The sequence below is a fragment of the Salvia splendens genome, chromosome 21, assembly GCF_004379255.2.
Source record: "Salvia splendens isolate huo1 chromosome 21, SspV2, whole genome shotgun sequence".
Lineage (NCBI taxonomy): Eukaryota > Viridiplantae > Streptophyta > Magnoliopsida > Lamiales > Lamiaceae > Salvia > Salvia splendens.
This window is the reverse complement of record NC_056052.1, coordinates 11,014,176-11,026,659: the sequence shown is the minus strand read 5'-3', so window position 1 is coordinate 11,026,659 and position 12,484 is coordinate 11,014,176. Positions and strand designations below refer to the sequence as shown.

At 37.0% G+C, this 12,484-nt stretch overlaps 1 long non-coding RNA gene across 1 annotated transcript; it reads right to left on the bottom strand.

Moving 5' to 3' along the window:
* Positions 1–9,005: 9,005 nt before the first annotated feature.
* Positions 9,006–12,281, bottom strand: LOC121783689. Its single transcript, XR_006046618.1, has 2 exons — positions 11,428–12,281; positions 9,006–9,198 (listed from the first exon to the last, which is right to left on the bottom strand). It is a non-coding gene; the product is annotated as an uncharacterized LOC121783689 (long non-coding RNA).
* Positions 12,282–12,484: the final 203 nt, after the last annotated feature.

Below are 12,484 nucleotides of genomic sequence, written 5' to 3'. Positions count from 1 at the left end.
GAGCAGGAAGTAAAAAATGAATAAAAGTGGGTCTGGGCCCACATCCATGCTATTTGGCAAGAGCATGGATGAGGATGCTCTAATAGTACTCTGCTATATAAGTTTTGTAGGTCACTCCTTTTTAGTTTCAGAACGAATTCCAATAAATTTTTAACATAAACGGATAGCCGACTGTGAGCTAAATTTAACTAATACAACTATATCTAGGCTGGAAATAGAAAAATGATTGACCCACTAATATAGTAGTGAACTTTAAATTTGGAAAAAAGGTAAAACTGTTCTAAGATTCAACATCAGATTTTGATACTAGAAGATATTGGTAAATAAAAGAAAAATAAATATAATGATATTCACATTAGGGGAAATTAAAATTATGAAATAACAACTCCCTACGTCCCATTAAATATGAAACGTTTTCTTTTTTGCAAGTATTTTGGAAAAAATTATATAATAAATAGTTAATGTAAAGACAAAGTAAAGTAAGAGAGAGAAAAATACAGAAGATTTTATTATATTTTTTTAAAATATGTATAAAAAACGTTTCATAATTAATAAGACATACTAAGTTTCATTAGTCACTTTACTTACATCATGAATTGATTTTACGATAAAATTCTATGTAGCTGTGTTCTAACAACTAGGGAAGAAAAAGGTATTCCTTCCATCCTACTCAAGATGTCCACAATCTTGAGTGTTATGGGATTAGGAGGAGTTGTTAGATAGAATAAGTCGAGAGAAAATAGATAGTTGAATATTTTAATGAGAAAGAGAAAGATTTATATATAAATATAAAAGATAGACATTTCGAGTGTGAAAATTGAAAAGAAAATATGGACATCAGGGTGTGAAAACTGAAAAGAAAATATGGACATCTTGAGTGGTACGATGCAGTAACATCAACCGTCCTTAGTTTATCGCTAGCCAAAATCTGGACCTATTTCAGACAGCTCTTCACATTGTCGGGCTTTTGTCGAGGGCCAACTAATTGTTTTGATCCATTTCTCAATCTGCAGCTGACTCTCTCAGGTTGACTAAACATTAATTCCCACTCTTACGAAAAAGAAATACTTAATTAAAAGAAAGAAAGTTTGAAAACCATAATCATACAGAAGAAATTGTTGCTAGCTAGCCATGTCAGGGGTTTGACCTTTTCAAAAAGAATGAAAAGAAAAAGTTATGGTTCTTATTTGGGAGGGAAAGAAAACATGATGAGGGTTCATCATATATTTTTTTTTCAAACCTTTTCCACTATCTAGTTTTTATGATCATGTAAAGTAATGGCCTTTTTAGCTGAGGCTTGGCGTTAATTGTGGATTAAAGTGATGTATTTAATGTTATCATAAACTCTAATAATGAAGCCTTAGAATGTTTGGATATGCCAATATGCTTGAAGATAGGAAAGAAGTAGGAAAAAATAATTCAGTCATTGATAAGGTTAGATGATTTTTTCAGATTTTAATAGGAGAGAAATAGGAACGAAGAATTCAGAGTCATGAATTCATAAGGTTTGATAATTTTTAAGTTTTTAATTAATAGAAAAGAAATAAGAATTCACAAGGTTAGATAATTTTTCAATTGACAGATACTATCGAGATTAATACATGTTATTTTTTACATAACATGTATATTATACACGAGAGACTAGAGTTGGTAGAACAAAATTAAATTGAAGACCGTGTTTTTATATAGTGAGTTAGAATTTTGTAATATCAATTTTCATGTGAGTTGATTTGGATGAGGACTTCTCTAGACATCAGTCACACAAAATGTTGATAATTTTACAATTATAATGAGAATAAAAAGCAAAAGAGTTTGGTTGTTGAAGGCTTTGAAAGATTAGGTGTGGCAAGGTTCGATTGATACTATTCTGATTCAAATTCAGAGATAGTATATTTGATTTTAAAAATAGTTACTTCACTTATATGATGCTGAACTAACTTTATTTTTTGACGAACTAAATACTTTATGTTGATGCCGACATCTATTTAGAATGACTTAGTATATATCCTTGATCATTTTCGAATTGGAAAAATTAGATCATATATTAGGTGATAGTGTGTACGTGGCACGATCAGGAACTTGCCAACTGCGGTTTGTGTGTGAGTGTTTGTATTAAAGATTAGTGCATATGCAAAGTTGACATTTGGATCCAAGTGTACTTTCAAGTATTTAAAATAAATCACTCAAATTCTTTTTAATGTAAATACTTATATAATAGTTATATTTTAATCATTTATGTTAAATTAAAATCCATTTTAGTATAAATGTCATACTTAAATAATAGTTTTACTAATGATTTATACGAAATTCATACTTAAAAAAATATTGTCTGTTATACTCACAAACTAATTTTAAAAGCTGATTTAGATTTATTTTAATGTAAATTCAAAAGTATATTTTATTCAAAAATCAAAATAAGATAAGTTACTTTGAAGTATGCTATTTTTTTACTCCCTTTACGCTTGGGATGCTGTAATGACCCGCTTTTTATAATTTTTAGTTGTTCTTGAAAGGACGTCGATGTTAGCCGAATGTTTGTATTTGAATCTTATCGTCAATTATTAACAAACTCAAGTTCTTTTCATGTTTTAAATAACTTGATTAAATAACCAGTGTGAGAGATGGTTGCGATGTGATCAAAGAATGAGATAGGGTATGTATTTTGGGATAACACCAAAGTACTCAATTTTATATAACAAAAGAAATTAAAGCTAAAAATATTTAAATACATATTTTAGCCTATCAAGTAATAAAGTGCTCCTTCCGTTCCATAATAGTCACACTTTTATTTTTTTTTCCCTAAAAAGATGTGACATTTCTATTTTGGAAAAAATTCTTTTTCTTATTAATATAAATATACTATTTTATCTATCTATTAACATACAAAACAATATCTCATAAAATATCATGTCATTACCCAATTGTGTCATCTATTATAGGATGGAGGGAATAATAAAATTCAAAATAATAAATGTTGAGCCCAATTTTAGGCGTAAAGTAATGGAAAGAAATTAAATCAAATGTTAGGCCACCCACAACGCGTCACGCGGGTGGCCCGTATTCCGTCACGAAGGGACAGGACGGCGGCGTGACGCGTTGCAGTGCCCCGTCTCGTCCCCAGCCCGTTCCGCTTTCTGTCACGCCGTGACGGTTGCCGAGACGTCTCGCCACGCGCCGAGGCGACATGGTGCGCTCCGGCGCCATGCGTGACGCCCACTCGCCGGCCCGCGAGTGGGCATCGTCACGCTGATGCAATAATTCATTTTTTTTAAATAAAATTCGAATTAAATAAAAATAAATAAAATAAAAAATGTAAAACAGTAATATTACCGTTATATTACCGTTTTTCAATTTTTTTATTTATTTTATTTTTTTTACTCTATAAATACTCATAATTCATCCTCATTTCACACACAAATACACATTTACTCTTCCCATATCATCTCCATTTCCTCTCCAATTTTCATCTAACCTCTCATCACAAAATGTCCGGCGACGGAAACTCTGGCGGTGGCGGCTCCGGTGGGTTCGACATCAACGCGTTCGGCGACTGGGGGCATGTACAATGTCCTCGGTGGTGGTTCCGGTTTGTCGACGCCGGGCACCCAGGGTTCGTCGACGCCGGGGGGTACCAACCACCCCATTTTGATGTGGATGCATACACCCGTCCCTCCGCCCCGAGGTATTAGCAGGGATTATCCCAGATTCGGGAGGAATATTCTGTTGATCCCACTCCGGAAGAAGGCTGAGGCGGTGGAGGAGGCCGAGGTGGTGGAAGCTTCAGGGCGGAGGCGGACGAGGAGGAGGAGGAGGATCTAGGCCGGCATCCGTACGGCCCCAAAGAAACGCTGGCGGTGTACAAAGCCTGGATTAGCGTCTTGTACGATCCCATCGTCGAGAATCAACAACCCCGGAAGTGCTTCTAGGAAAAGGTCACTGAGGCCTACCACGAGATTAAGCCGAAGGGGTCCCGCCGCCGCACATATAAGATGCTCCGCGCTCACTTTGACCGAGTCGACAGAGAGGTCAAACGATTCTGCGACATCCACAAGAATGAAGCGGCTGATTACCAAAGCGGATCCACGGGAGCCGACATTCTGAGGTCGGCTTTACGGGTCTACTTCGACGACACCGATAAACAATTCAAATATGTCGATGTTTGGGAGGTCGTCAAGGATGAGGAAAGGTGGGCGGGCGGTGTCCGGTCCAGCTCGGGCTCAACCTCGAAGCGCACGAAGCACACGACGGGTGGCCAATACTCGTCTGGTGAGGGCGGTTCGGGCAGCGGGCCACAAGAGTTTGCCTCGCAGGAGGTTGAGGCCCCGGCAGACGATGCCGGTGGGTCCTCCCGTGGGCACCGTCGGCCGCAAGGGAGAAATGCGGCGAAGGCGGCTAGAGGCAGGAGGAGCCGAGCCGAATCAAGCCAGGCGGGCTCGGCCTCGGGGGGACCCTCGAACTCCCTTATGTCCATGTACATGACTGCCACAATGGCAGACACTTCCTGCATGACGCCTCCCCGATACCAAGCCTATCTTAACGGAATTTCGCTTCCTCACTGCTTCAGTGCACCTCCACCGCCTCCGGGGGATGATTCGCCGATGAAGTAGTTTTTTTTTTATTTTCTATAAAATTGTATTTTAAATTATGTCATTTTTATTTTTTTAGGATTTTAATTATGTATTTTTTTTATTTTTTTGAATTTTAGGTTGTATTTTTATTTTATGTTGTAATTTTATTTTATTTTTAACGAAGTGTGTTTTTTTAATTGAATTTGGTTAGAAATAAAAATAAAAAATGAAATTGTATGAATAGTAATTTAAGGGACAGAGGGTTGCAGGTTCCGTCCCTTAGTTAAGAGTTGGAGTAAAAAAGTACAGTGGGACCCATGAATAGTAATTTAAGGGACGGTTAAGTGACAGCGTTGCGGATGGCCTTAAGCCCAATGTGAGGAAGCCCAAATCTCGATATTATCACTTCTTTTGAGCCCCACTTTGATAAAACGCTAATTACACTTCATTCACTATCTGTCGTTCCAAACGTTACCCTCTCCACCACTATCTGCAATCAATTCACAAATTAAAGTTCACAATTAAATCCCAACAAATACAAACAGTATATATTCGTCTCCTCTCAACTTCCTCTTCTTTTATTTTTCACAAATAATACCAAAACACCGAGAGAAAGAGAATGCAGTAAATTATGAAGGTTTCAAGTGTGTATCAGCAGGGATATCTCCACAAGTTAGGTTTGAGTGAAAATTTCAATTTAAGGAAATTAAGCAAATAAGGTGGACTTTTTTATTCAACGTATTATTTTGGGCTTTTTTTTCAAATACGCATATGTGTCAAATAAGTTTTTATGTGAAAATGATGTTACCAATGTTATGTCATGTCAATGTTTTTGTTTTAAGAACTGCATATCGGCTCGGCTTTGCTCATATGATGCTCGGCTCTCCCGATATAATGCTCGGTTAACGCATGTTTAGTCATGGTATATGATGAAGGAACTAAGATCGATCGAACTTAATTTACATACTCCCTTCGCCCATTAGAAATAGATCATTTAGGATTGACACGGGTTGTAATGCGTAATTGGTAAAGTACGAAAGAAGGAGAAAAAATAGTTGAAATTGTGTAGTGGATGGTGGGACCAATAAATGATAAAGTAAATGAGAAGGAGAAAAATGTTATCATAAATGGATATAGACTATTTCTATGGGACAGACGTAAAAGGAAATATGGTCTATTTCTATGGGACGGAGGGAGTATGAAATGTTTTAGTGTTCTCGGGTCTTTTAAGATTTACTCTGAGCTCACTTAGTAAGGGCTTGACAAAACAATTTATATGAAATGTATATTTCGGCATTTGTTCACTGAGTAGGTATATCAAGTACCCAGCCTTGTTTTAAAAATGTGCCGGTTGAGTGGTGATGCCAATAGGTAGTGTTGAGGAGAGACAAGTGTCTTTTGATATAATCGTGCTTGGATGCATCACATCTTCATGTATAATGTCATTCGATCTTGAACTCTTCTGTTACAAGAAAAAAAAATTGAACTATGTTCAATTACGTTATGTTTGAACAAGCGTGATATGTTTTCAAGTCTACCCCAAGTTATTCTCATTTATGTTCGACTGTGCCCATTTTCCCCTTTCTTCCATGCTTTTTTAATCCCCCTAGTAACGATAAATTAAGCTTGATATCTTTACTAAAGTGCGATCTTGACAAACACAAAGCGAAAAGTTATTCATTTAGAGAAAAAAATGGAAAGAAAAAGATAGTGTTTCAAGAGAAGAAAAAGCAAATATGAAATCGAAGAGAAATTGAGTGGAAGAAAAGTTTGCTTCGGTTTTAGATGTACAAACTGTGTGCACAATGTTTAAAGATGTGAGGTATTTTGTAATGGGATGTGCTAGTGATTTTAAGTTGATGGAATGAGCTTCAATCCTAATATTATATCCCACCTTAACTAAAAGACTCATCACATCTAAATGAAAACGACCTTTTGATTTATGCATCAATATGTGTCTACTAGTTGTTGATGAGTTTTTCTCGAGTTTACAAGAAAAACCTTATGCGTTTAAAAGAAAGAATAACTAGAAAAACTTATCTTTAGGAATTAGTAATGATGATTTGAGACTCTAGAGACACTAATTGAAATTAGATCGAGGAATTGGGATGGCTAGCTCTTATAAAATTACTCCCTCCGTCCCATTCAAGATGGTCACCTTTCCTTTATTGTTTGTCCCAGTCAAGATGGTCACTTTCCAATTTTGGAAATTTCCTCCTCTCTCCTATTTCCTCATTAAAATATTCAACTATATTTTTCCTCTCTACTTTATTCCACCTAACAACACTTCCTAAAATCCTGTGCCACTCAAAAATGTGGTCATCTTGAGTAGGACGCTGGGAGTAGTTTGTTTACAATGTTGGTGCTAAAGTTTTACTCACGAGCGAATGCAGAGTTAGCCTAGATTCCCCATTGATTCGTGTGTGTTTGGTGTGACGAGATAGGAAGTTATGTGAGAATTTAAGAAGTTTTCATTTGGTGTGCTTTATTGTCTAACTTGCTCGAGGGCGAGCAATAAGGGTCGGGGTATTTGATGTGAATAAAATTATAGTCTTGAATTGCATTATTTTAATACACTTTTGATGGGAAAAGGCTTAAGCTTGAAAAATGAGCATAAGGAAGAAAGACCAAAAGTCACAATGTCTGAAGAGGGTGAAAGATGTGCATAAAAAGGTTAGAAAAACTAGTAAAAAGGGGTGAAGGCAACATCTAGAATAAAAAACAAAGTGTCAAAAAATGTTAGTGAACCACTAAGATTAACACCATGACGAACCCAACAACTAGCCGTTGGCTCTTTGGAATGTGCGAAAAAGTTAGCGACCCGCCGACTTCAACATGTAGCCGAACTCAGCCAGTCATTGGAAACCTACTTTATTTGATCAAAGCGAATGGCATATTTATGTGTCTCATTAGTTTTTTAGATACAAAGACGTAATTATATATTTTATATCTGGAGCCTATGTTGTCTTGTGATATGATCCATATAGATTTAAATATTTACTATCACTGGAACATTTATCAAAATAATTTAAGCATAGAATCGGAATTCGACGGTAAATAAAATATACAAACAAACAACACCATGAGAAAAATACACAACTACGCATTTAAGTTACTCTTTCCGTCTCACTTTAAATGCCACATTTTTATTTTTAGGAAATGATACTTTTTCTAAAAATGAAAACATCACTCTCTCTCATTTTTCCCTCTCTCTTACTTTATTTTCTCCATTCAACTTATAAAATAATTATTAAAAATCTAATAATAAAAAAATGTTCCAGGTAGAGTGGAAGAAAGGGAGTGTATTGTTATTATACTTGTGATGTGATAGAGACTTTGGCAGAATCAACGCGCAAAATAATTGAGATAATATCTGTACCTAACTACCATTTCTATGTTATTCTAAACTACTATTACCAGTCAATGAAAAAAAATATCATTATCGTTTCTTTTCCTTTTTTCTCAATATCCATGCATCTAACGGTATAAACTATATACATTTAAGTAGCCTTTTAAAACAGGCCACATCATGGAATAAGAATCTAGTATGTAGTAAAAGAGCATAACCTCCTTAACTTAATCAAACGTGATAGAATTCGACCCCTCACCACTAACTACTTGACACACGTCCACGAGCCGCGTGATTTGAGAAAAAAAGCCACCTTTATTATTTTTGAAATCATTCAAACCGACCGCACTACTTTCTGTTTCCCCTTCGAAGGTGATTACGTGGAGAAAAAGGCATGGAATAAGGTGTAAGCACTTAGCTAAGCGTCTTCGATTCAAATACATTTGAGATTTCATAACTTCTTGTTTTACTTGGAATTTAATCCAAATACTTTTTGAGATTTTATTTCCTGTGGTTTTATTAGACTTTTGTACTATATGTGACATTGATTTTGTTTTCGTTATACTCCCTCCTCCGTCCCTTAAAATTTGGCACCATTTGACCCGACACGAGTTTTAAAAAATGTAATAAAAAGTGAGTTGAAAAAGTTAGTTGCATGTGGGTCCTACTTTTATATATTAGTTTTAAAATAAAATGTGAGTGAAAATGAGTTAGTGGGATATGGGGTCTACTACCAAAAATGGTAAAACTGATAGGTGACAAAATTTTAGGGACGGATGAAAAAGGAAATAAATGACAAAATTTTAGGGACCGAGGGAGTAAGGCCATCTCCAACCATTTACACCAAACTCAAACTCATTTTTCCAGTTCTGTCAAATCAAACATTAATTCTACTCCAACCTTCTACACCAAACCCAAATCCAAAAGAATATTCCATATTCACCTATTTTTTTTTCTTTTTCAATCTTACCTACATATTTATTTATGTCACGACCGCACTTTCAAATGATAGAAAACCCGGTTGATTGCGACTAGGGGAGGATGAAAGAAGCGGGGAAAAAAGGGGAAAACTGTGGCACAATTTAAACTTTAACCGAAATAACTCAAATAATATATATCAGAGTGCACGATACAAAGAACGCAAACTTGACTTTTACATTGCAGCGGAAGAGTCAAGAGCAAATAACGTCGTCTATGAAGACACGTCGCATCCGAGTACTATTTTATCGAAGGATCTTCATCGTCTATGCTCAACACCACCCGCCGTCATCACTGCTCAACCTGCACATTTTTAAAACATATGCAAGACTGAGTACTTGGTGTACTCAGTGGACACGTGCCGAATTATATTTTACTGAAAAACTAGTTTTGTCAAGCCACTCTTCGAGTGAACTCGGGGGTTTAGGAAAAGGTCCGAGAACACTAAAACATTTTCCTTTTTCTTTTCCTTTTTAAAAAACGATCTGTCGATTTATTTTCCTAGAACATATGTTGTATCTGACTAACTCCTGGGGAACAGAAGCCCACTAACCTCCTAGTGAACAGAATTCACGAAACTCCTGGTGAACCGGAATGTATGGGCTTATCCCACTTACAAACCCGAATTCACTAACTCCTGGTGAAACGAAATGTATGGGCTCATCCCACTTACAAACCCGAATTCACAAAACTGAAACTCCTAGTCTAGTAGGGACATCGCCTTGCTAGTCAATCAGATAGGCACAGTTCAAAACAAAACATGGCTTGGCATAACTTTCACAACTTTATTTTCCTCGTAAACATATTTGGAACAACTCATTTTTCTTTTATCAAAAGCCGAACACATAACCTTCAATACTTCATTTTCCTCGTAAACATATTTGGAACAAACTCATTTCTATCGGTCAAAGCCGAACTCAAATCTTTCAAAAAAAGCTACACTTCATAAGCACTCGTAAAGCAACACATAATATCATGTAATAACACCAAGCAAGTAGCATTTTTCATAATACTTCACATTAAATAACAAGTTCGCACTTAACATCACATCTTAAATAGAAGCACAAAAAAAATACTTCTCATAAAACTGTCCTTTTAACAGAAAGCCCACAAAATACTTTTCATAAAAACTGTAAACATACTTTAAACTGAAAGCTTACTAAAAATATCTTAGTTCGAAAGCCCACCTCGTTCGCTTAAAACTCACTTGAATTTTCCTGACTCCACCCTTAACTTGCGGAGATAGCCTTTTGAAAACGACAACGTACTAATAAGACTCGTGAAATTCTTAAACTTTAATTAGAATTAGAATGCATGCCCCTAATTAGTCATGGCCCAAGAACTTAATTAGAATTCCGGCTCTAAACCAAATTAATTTCAGCCCAAACTTCCTTGTGAATTAATTCCATCCAACATGTCTTCAATTTCCTATTCTCCAGCCCAACCAATGAAAATTCCTTGGCCCGATTCTCTTCAAATGGGGCAGCCCATTTTGGTCCAATAAAAAAGTAGTCCATCTTATTAAATTTCAGCCCAGCTTTTGGACTAAAATAAAATGGGTACACTACTTATTTAATTCCTTTAGCCCAAACTTATCACAATAAAAACTCTTGGCCCCAATTCAAAAGCCCAATCTAATTGTCGGTGGCCCAATGATTTCTCCTTTACTATTTCCATCGTATCCTCCTCCCTCTCTCTTCCCAACTTAAATCAAAATCCCCAAAATCAGAGACTCCATTTCTCTCCCTCTCTTCACTGTCCGTCCGCCGTCAATCGGGTCACCGGAGCTTCGCCGGTGTCCTCTGTTAATCGGCGCATTCTCCAGCCGGCGACTGCTCTTCCTCCGCAGCTCTCCCTACTTTGCACCTCTTCGGCCGGCGGTATGCCGATCGTCTCCTATCTCTCCGCCATCGACTCAGCTCCGCCGCCGGCTACTTCGCAAGGCAGCGCCGCCGTAGCAGCGCCACCATCGCCCGCTCTCTCTCGCGGCGTCAGGTTCGGGACCGGCGAGCAGCATCGGTGGCTTCTCCCCTTTTCTCACAGCGTCGGTCCTTTCGAACTACCCGGGGTCGGTCACCGTCGGAGCTGCCGTATCACTGCCCCGTCTGTCAGGCTCGTCTGCCGCCTCCAGCTATGTGTCGTGTAGCCGGGAAACCCCGTAGTCATTCGATCGCTACCGGACAGCTCTATGCTCTAAGCTAAGCCCTCTAAATCCCATCATCTAGTTCATTATGTTGAGTTCCTTTCTGGCAGTAGCTTGGTGGATTACTTCCTTGATGTTGGGAGTATAACTGAACTTGTTGATGGCTTGTTGTTCGTGCTCTAAATCCTTTTATCACTTATGCTTCAAATCTTGGGCAGTAGGCATGTTATACCTTAATGAGCAACACTAAGGTTCCATAGGTGCCTAATTGAGTTATTCTAAATATTTGGTACTCAGTTCACATGTTACTGCATTCGTTGTGATTCTATACGTTCTAAGTTCTTGAGCTTGAGGTTCTAATATGATGCAGAGAGGAGTATTTTGATTACCTTACTTGTGGATTCCTCTTGTTTGTTGAATTGCTCTCTTGCCATTCCTCCCGACCCTTGCTACTCCTCTTATGTATTGTGAATTTTAGGTGTCTAAGGGTGTGTGAAGGAAGGTGGTGGTGGGCTGCTTTTATAGGAGAAAAGTCTTAGCATTTCGTGGATAATTTGGAATAAATATTCCTTCTCTTTTGAATTTGTGATAAAAGCTTTACTACCCCTTTGGTGTTAGCATTGGGAAGGATGCTCTTGTATTTCTAGCTATGGGTTCCTTCCCCTTTTAACATGACAAAAAGGCATCTTGCCTAATCGGTGTAAAGCATTGGGGAGAGTTTAGGAGGTCACCATCACTTAGTCTTTTGTCTCTATTACATCTTTGAGAAGATATAGAAATCACCAAGCATCATTTCTCTCCTTTATTTGGTGGATTTGTTGTACACTTGTAAATTTTGGTTGGGCAAAATCTTACTATTTTTGTGTTTCATTTGATAGGCTGGAGAAAAATCCTTGGCTTGTTGTGGGGTGTAGGAAACGAGATGGACATGGAAGAGATCACCTTGTAGATCAACCTCCTTCATCAATTGTCTTTTTCTTAATTTATCTTCCTATAAGGACTAGACTTTGTAAAGTAGGAATTGATTCTTCCTTAGTTGCATAACACATGTACCAAGGCATTCCAATTATAGGTGAAAAGTAGCTTCCGTTATTCCTACTTGTACGAAATTCTTGGCCTTCCCTTTTCCCAATAATTGTAGCTCACAAACCTTGGAATTCCTTGCACTTTAATTCCATGAGGCATAAGAACCAAACAAAGCTTAGGTCATTCTTTAAATCCATTTTAGCACGTGCAAAATAAATTCAATCGTCTCCTCATCCTAATTTTTTTTATACTCCAAAATCTGTGCACGAAAAGTCGGGGTGTTACAATTTAAATTACACATTACCCCACGACACTTTATCAATAATTTATACTCCAAATTTCATATATATTTAGTGTATTTACTTATATACATATTATATTTAGAGTACAATATTACAAATTATACAAAATTTATATAAA